Source organism: Agelaius phoeniceus, unplaced genomic scaffold (assembly GCF_051311805.1).
Source record: "Agelaius phoeniceus isolate bAgePho1 unplaced genomic scaffold, bAgePho1.hap1 Scaffold_436, whole genome shotgun sequence".
Taxonomy (NCBI): Eukaryota; Metazoa; Chordata; class Aves; order Passeriformes; family Icteridae; genus Agelaius; species Agelaius phoeniceus.
Window position 1 is genome coordinate 20,019 of NW_027510008.1, and position 7,820 is coordinate 27,838.

Consider the following 7,820-nt stretch of genomic DNA (forward strand, 5'->3'; position numbering starts at 1 on the left):
CGCGCCATATGAATGGCTGGCGGGCCGAGGCGGCCGCGCGCCGGGGGAGCGGGTAGCTCCCGGCGCCTGTGCCACGCGGGACGGAGCCGCGGCAGCGACGCTGGAGGGGCGAAGCCTCCGTCCGGCCGCCCGCACGGAGCCGAGCGGCGCGGAAGGGGCGTCCGCCCGGTGCCTCGGCCTCGCTCAGCGGTCCCGGTGGCGGGGGCTGAGCTCGGGCGGGGCGCGCTGCCGCCCGCCGATGGCGGAGCGCCAGGCGGTGCTTTGCTGCCGCGGGCCGGGAGCTGCAGGAGCCGCCCCGGGCGAGCGGCGCCGGGCGCTGCCGCGGTCACTGTGCGGCGGCTGCCCTCGGGCTGGCGGAGGCGCGGGAGCCGCCGAGCTGCAGCCGTCTCCCTCGGGCCGCTACCGCTGCTGCGGGCGGGGGCGGACGAGCGGCTGCGGAGGCGGCTCCGCGGCGGGCTCAGCCTTGCGAGCAGAGAGCGCTCGACATCGCTGGCATGACACGGCTGCTGAGTGCCTCAGTGCTCGTGGCTCTTCCTTCCACGCAAACAGATGGAGCGGCATCGCTGAGCAGTAAAACACAGCGATGGCCCGGAGAATGGCGAGCGCAAGGAGCGCCGGGCAGGATCCTTCTGATGGCACAGGTGCGATCGGCAAACTCAGCCCCTTGTGCCCCTACCCTCCCGACCCCCAGGGGAAATGCTCTCCAGCCTCGAGCTGCTGAGAGACAAAACGTGTGATTTGACACTAGGGTCCGGAAAAGGTTTCCGTTTAGATTAGCAAATGCCTCCATTGTTCTCGGTTACATCCTAGGATCGGTTTTAGGCAGTGACTTTCTACCGCTTGTCGGATTTTCTTGTGCAATGGTAAGAAAATAGGCAGGTCTGATACTGGTTTCGCTTTTTTTCTACTTCATGTTCCATGAGCTGCTTTTATCCAAGCAATTGGTTTAAAGTTCTACTGTAGGCGTTTCTGGTTCACTTTTTTTTTTTTTTCCTCTAAATCGGCAGTAAATATAGCTGAGTAAAATTACCTTGGTTTTCTTCCTTCTTAAATGTTTTTATTGATAATCCTATTTGAATATGCAGAACACGTGGGTATGTCCTGTAATATATCCTAGCTTTTCTTGTTTACAGGGTACTCAGAAAATATTTTTCCCTTAGAGTCCCACTGAAACATTCTCCGTGCAATCTCCGTTAAGGTCTGTGTTTACAAATAAGCCACCATCAGCTGAGATATTTGCCTGTGTACCTTTTCCTGTCATTCAGAGCTTGCGTTCTGTGGTTTTTATGATAAACCTATCAAACTTGCGAAACTGTTTTGCAAGTCTTAACCGTTGAAGGCAGCAAGAAGTGGTTTTAAAGGCTGTTCTTGAGCAGACAAAGGGGAAAAGTGTGAATTTGCTGCTGAACTTGTCCTTTTTCATTTGACTTGCCTTGAATTATTTAGGAAGAGAGAGCACTAGAAAAAAGAGAGAAATAGAATTGGTTCTTGAGCCCTCCTAAAATGCTCCCTGTGATTCCGTGTGGAGCCAAAGTGAAGGGTGATGGAACAGAGCCCCTGTGCTTTAGAAGGAAATCAATTTCAACCTGATCTCCACCCTGAGTCTCCCTAATTTCTGTTTTTAAAATGCAAACTCAGTTTAGGAAGTGTTGGGAGTTAGTATTTTGGGGAAGAAATGGCAGTTGCACAAACCGTTCCATTTCCCAGAGGCTCTGGGAAGGATTCATTTTGTAAGCGCTGTAACTGCCATCGGTTGGGGGTTCGGGGTTGGAATGTGCACTTGCCCTCCTATAAAGCACTCGTTCATTTGCATTTCAGTGCCAGGAGTCTGGAGAAACTGGAGAAGAGCCCAAGAGACATTTTTCATCCTGAGATACAAAAGGTAGGAAGTGACTTTTTTTGGTTTGGTTCTTTTTCTTTATGATTTCCTGGAAATAGAAGTAATTAAGTATAGATCCTACTGGTTTGTTTCTTCCAGTAGCTAATAAGAATAATAATAATAATCTAATACTACTTAAACTGTCTCTTTATCCATTGAGCTGGCCATTTCAAATCCAAACTTCTAAGCACAAATAAAACCATCATCCTTGTAGAATCTTTAATAGGAGGGGGCTAAAGATGCTGTTTCTGTTGACAGGATTTATTGGTTCTTGAAGGGCAAGAGGTGAGTACAAGCCTAACTACTTCTTGCTCACAGACCCGTCCGGTGAATACGGCTTTGTATTTGGATGGGCTTTTGATGAGTTCTAAATCAATTGCTCGTTACAGTAAAAAGAAGTCATGTTTTTTGGAACCTGACAGCAAAAATAACTTGAAGCACCAACTTAATCATAATTGATCACCCGTCTAAGTTAATGATTTTATGCTATACTATCAAAGTTTAAAGGTAAATTATTGTGTAGTAGGAGATGGTATAAAATGTATGTTCTAACGTGTAGGATGTAGGCAAAGATTAGAGGAACCAAATTTTTATGTCTTCTGTTTGACTGTTCACCAAATAATATTTGGTTTTATTTTCCAGGGATCGGTGAATTTTAAATTTGGAGTCCTCTATGCTAAGGATGGTCAGCTTACAGGTGATGAAATGTTCAGTCATGGTGAGGTTTTCACCTTCTCCTTAATTGTTTTGCTCATCTGAAAAAAAAAAAAAAAAAAAAAAAAAAGGTATGTTTATTATTTGTTACCCCGTTCTGTCCGTTTCCTCAGTATTTGCTGGAGCTCTGCTTACCCAAGCTTTGGGTAAAACAAGCTTTGGGTTCCTTCTGTCCCACTGGGTGTTGCCCAGTTTGGTTGCATCTGGTGAAATTCACCCTGAGCCCTTACAGAACCAGCTCAAACCACGTGAGAGCCATTCGCAGCTCTCTCAGGACACCCGGAGGAGGATGGGTGACGTTTCTGAGCATCTGGCAAGTGTACTTCTATCAAAACTCGGCCTGTGCAATTTCTGGGGAAAACCCTTCTGTATCCTGAAGGGTTCCTCAAAGTCTGTTGAGGATCCGGTTAGCAGTTGCTCACCTGGATGGTTCCAGCTCCTCAAGCTAACACTTGTACTCTTGCCCTGTAGTTTAGATCTATTGTAGTTTTGTTATTTTGCAAGATTTTACGTCTTTGGACAGTAACGTGCATTTCACTCTTTGGAACCTCTTGGATCATTCTTTGGTGCAGCACCACCTAATGGGACACTTGGCTGCTGTGCTGAAGGGCTTGGTTACTGGAATTGTAAATCCCGGAGAGTTTGTAAGTCTTCTGTCCCCAGGGAGGTGTCACGCTTTGTTCACCGTTGCTCTGTTTGTCGGGTGCTGCTTCTCGTCGGAGGTATTAACTTCAAACTGCCCTGTTCTTTTTTGAACTTTTTTTCCTGGTTCTCTCCGTAGGGCAGGGAAGGACTCTCGTATCCCGGTCATCAGACTCAGCGCTGCCCGAGAAGATACAGAGACTGTAAAAATCATAAGGAGCAAATGTGACTGCAGAGAAAACAAACTGGAGAGAACAAAAGGTGATATTGTTCTCCTTAGCCTGGATTAGAAACATCGACTGCGCTTTGATGCCGGTGGCTGCCAGGGGCTCGTTAGGTCTCTTGAGGCAGGTGTAGGTGTTCACTTGTAGGTTCTATTTTTTGGCAAAGGACCACGAGAGAAGTTTATTTATAGATCCAAATAAACATTCATCTTATCTGAACATAACCTGTCATCCCCTTTCTGACATTAAGGACTCCTGTATAAATACTTGGGGGGGTTTTCTTTGTCATTTCTGAATGGTTCCATTTTGCCGGATACTTGAACAAGTCTGAGTGGTTTAAGTGCATACTGCTTCCTTGAAATTCTGTTGGTCTCTGCTTGGAACCCTTCTTGTACTGCTTAATGAAAGACTTCGGATGGTGTTTTCTTGCCTGTTTGTGGTTAAGGTCGTGCTCTGATGCATTTACAGAAGCCATGGCAGGAGAGAGTCAGCTGCTGGAGAAGAGGAGACAGTACTATCCCTGTGCAGCACAGAACTGTGCTGCTGCTGTGTCATCAGCTGTGTCTGCACTGAAAGTAGCCACCTTCACTTGTAGGTAGCTCCTTGGTGCTTTAGGACACGCTGAGGGATTTATTCCTTTTGGGATCCACGATGAGAATTCCCAAGAGAGGTAGTAGTAATAAGGTCTGAGATTGGAAAAAAGCCTGTGTCCTTGGAATGTTGTTGTTGTCGTCAAAAGTTAATTTTTCCTTCTTTCTTAGCCGGTAGTCAGCTTTTTGCTTTATTTTTTGTGGTATCAGTATTTGATTGTTTAAAAAATTGCTTCAAAAGAACTGCAGTGGCTGGCCACCAGGACCTTGTTCAGATTTGCCTATTTGCTTGTAGCTAAAACGTTTCCATATTGTTTATCATTCTATTGAAGAAACTGCTGCCCAGGCAACTAAGAACTGAACATCTCTCTGTCTAGGACACGGGGAGAGGATTTAGGTCATGTCTTTGTTTCCAGAAAAAAGTTCCAGTGTCGTTTCTAACTAGAGGAAAAGGGGGGGGGTGAAGACTCGGGGCTCTGATGCCACTGGGGGCACCCCGAGGTGCCCAGGAGAGGGAGCCCCACTGCGGTGCAGGAGCAGGTATGTTATCACGTACTAGAGAGCAAATTATAAATAGAAATAGGAAAATTATAAATATAAACATATTTTTTAGATCGTTAAAGAAAGCGTTTTTTTTTACTTGTCAATAGGCAGGGTTTTGATGATAAAAATGATAAATACAAAGAATATGAAGGTAGAAATCTAAGTCTAGAAAGATATCATAAATACATACAGATAAAGTTTAAAACTAGAAGAAAAAATCAGTTGCAGCAGTAGATACGATACATAATATAGATAATACTTTAAATACATGTCTAGAATTTTATAGATATTATAGATAATTATTAATAGATTGCATCAAAAGAAACGATAAATATAAATGTGAGTATAACTATACAAAGTATAAAAATATTTCGATACCGTTTAAAAGAAGGTGTTTTCTTGTATTTATTTGGTTAGAGATGGGGTTTTTGTTTGGATTAATAGAAGTATTCTAGAAATATAAATCTAACTGTAGAGAGATCCAATCGATAGAGGAGGATATTTCTAAAACCACAACCGAACGCCGCCGCCTTCGGGGGAATCGCACGAGCTCGGCCGAAGCAAGGCGAGAGCGGCCGACCCTGACGGCCTCGAGCGAACCGAGGCGAGGCTTCCGAGGCTGCCTGAAGCGAAGCGAGCCGAGCTCAGGCGAAGCGAGCCTGCTGCTCTCGTGCGCGCTGCTTAGCGCCAGTGCGCTCCCAGCCTAATGAGCTCCTGCCCGAGCCCGCGCTCCCGGTCGTGTCCGCGCCGTGGCCGGGCCGCCCGCGGGACGCGGCAGCGGGAGAGCCCCGAGCCGGGCGAGCTGAACGGGAGGCGGCGGCGCTTGCCCGCCCGCCGTCGGGGAGCCGAGGCGAGGCGAGCGGAGCCGAGGCGCGCCGAAGGCACAGAGCGGCTGGGAGTTGGGCCGAAGCGAGGCGAGCTCGGCCGAAGAGGCGAATGCAGGCGCCAAGAGCCGAGTTGAGGCGCCAAGAGCCGACTGGAGCCGAGCGTCTCCGGAGCGAGCCGAGCTCCGCCGAGCGCCGCAGCATCCCGGGCAGGGCGAGGCGCCGGGCCGGGCTCGGGGTGCAGCCGGGGCTCTGGGAGGCTTCCCCGCCTGTCCCTCTCTCTAGCCCTCCTTCCTTCTCCCCGTCTTCGCCTTCTCTCGCTCCCTTTCCCCCATTCCCTCTCCCCCCGCAAAGCCGGCTCCTTCCTGTCCTGTCCCTAGCCCGCTACTCCCTTCTGTTCCCCCTGTCTCCTTCCTGTGCCCAGCCTCCGTGTACCCTCGTCCCGGGCTTTCCCTTCCCGTGCCGCTTTCCTGCACAGCCCGAGCTCCCTCGCCGCCCTTTGTCGTGCCCTGCTCTCGCTCCTCTCTTCCCGTGCCCCCTTTCCTTCTTTGCCCCGCAGCCGCGGGGCTCGGGCTGCCGGAGAATAAAGCCCCGAGGGCCGGAGCCCGGCGCCCCTGGGCCCTTGCGGGAGTCCCCGCGCGGGGCCGGAGGCTCTCGGCGGATCCCCCCGTGCCGCTCAAGCAGCGCGGCTGACAGCGCCGGAGCTGCGGCTTTGCCGGCATCGCGCTGAGAGCGGCCCCCGCTCCGTGCCGGGCCGTCGCCGCCGTCTGTGCCGCTCCCTCTCTCGCTGCCCCTGGCCCGTGACAGCGAGGCTGGGCAGGAACCTCAAGCCTTCTGGGGGCTGCCCCCCCTTTCTTGTTGCAGCAGAATCCCTTGCTGGGGCCATGCACGTGTGGGAAGGGCTTGGGGGAAGCGCTGCGCTGCTGTCCGGGGCAGTCGGATTCGTTCGGAGCCTTCTTTGGGGGTCAGGGAAAGGCGGGGTGAAGACTCGGGGCTCTGATGCCGTTGGGGGCAGCCCAAGGTGCCCAGGAGAGGGAGCCCCACGGCGGTGCAGGAGCAGGTGGGGGGCGGGCGAGGGGCGGGGGTCACGCTGGGTGCCGTCCCCCAGAGGGACCCAAAGCTGCCACCAAATGCACAGGGAGGGGTGAGTGGGTGTAGGATGCTAAAACCTGGCAAGGCATTCGGTTTTCTAGGTATTGCTAAAGAATAGGAATTGGTCTCTAAACTCAGCTGGGGAGAAACCCTCTCTATGCACTCATTTGTTTACAGGAATGTAGAAGGTTCCGACTGGAGATGCGTAGTAGTTCTGAAGATATTGCCGTGAGGTTTTGATCTAGGAACGGAGCGAGCTGTGCCCTGGAACCCTCAGAACAGCTGCAGGGGCTGAAGGCGATAGAAAGGGCTCTCTGGCACCTTTTGCCTCCGTTCTCTGCCAGCGCCCAAAGCGTGTCGCAGTCCCGGAAGAGGCGCTTGTCATCCCGAGAGCCAAAAGGAAGACGTGTCAAATCCCAGCTCTGCCTTGTGTTTCGTGTGGGTTTTTTACTTCGTATTGATGTCATTCCAGAGAGCAAGGAAAGAAGAAATGTGACCGGCTCCCACTATTACTGTGTGAAGGCTTTCTTGAAAGGCTGCTGTATTTATATTGTCCTTTTCCACTCCAAGCTTGACTTTTGCCCTCGTTTTTCGAGCTCTGCTGCATTGGGTGTCCCAAGGAGGGCGGGGTTCCTCAGCAGGGCTCTTAGGAGGCGGCGCTGATTCTGCTTTTTCTGAAGGCGTCTCAAAGCGTGCTACCAGAGTGACAGTTTTGTGCACTGGAAAGCTTTCCCTCAGTGCCATCAGCGCACGTCCGTGTCTGAATTGTGGAAGCAGACGGACTAAGAACAGCCAGCACCCGGAGCAGATTTCTGTTGGCTCTGTGTCTGTGAGAAGCGGGCTGTGTGCTGGACGGGGAGAGGCGCTGTTGGAGAGTGGCATCAGCGCCAGGTGTGAGCTGTGAGGATGATGGGGGGCTCGGAGCAGCCCCAGGTGTGAGCTGTGAGGATGATGAGGGGCCGGCTCCTGCCGGGGGGGCGAGGCTGTTTTAGGGGGAGGCTTCGCCTCAGCTGCCTTTTGCATGGAGCTGCTGCGTAGAGGGGTTCATGGGGGGGCTCCCGGGGCTGTCTCATGGAAGGACTGCGAGAGCTTCTGGCAGCGTCTGGGCGAACACCTGGATACGCGCTTGGATCCGCGGAGCATCGCTTCAAGGAGGTGCCGAGGGACGAATCTTTGTGCCGGGAAGCAGCAGCCGAACGGGTGAGCGCGTGTGGATTTGGAGCGGGGACTTTGGTCCTTTCCCTTTTCAATTGGATCTTGGCAGTCCCCCCTCCCCGCTTCCCCAGGAACAAAAAGGGAGCTTGTGAAGACA

General features: G+C 51.8%; 1 long non-coding RNA gene across 4 annotated transcripts; it reads left to right on the forward strand.

The window, feature by feature from the left end:
• The first annotated feature begins 330 nt into the window (after positions 1-330).
• Positions 331-4,923, forward strand: LOC143693235 (uncharacterized). Of its 4 annotated transcripts, XR_013180754.1 has the most exons (7): positions 331-641; positions 1,134-1,198; positions 1,819-1,882; positions 2,138-2,164; positions 2,522-2,597; positions 3,375-3,496; positions 3,905-4,923. It is a non-coding gene; the product is annotated as an uncharacterized LOC143693235 (long non-coding RNA). The 4 variants fall into 4 exon arrangements; XR_013180753.1 differs by lacking the exon at positions 2,138-2,164; XR_013180752.1 differs by lacking the exons at positions 2,138-2,164; positions 2,522-2,597.
• The last annotated feature ends 2,897 nt before the right edge of the window (positions 4,924-7,820 follow it).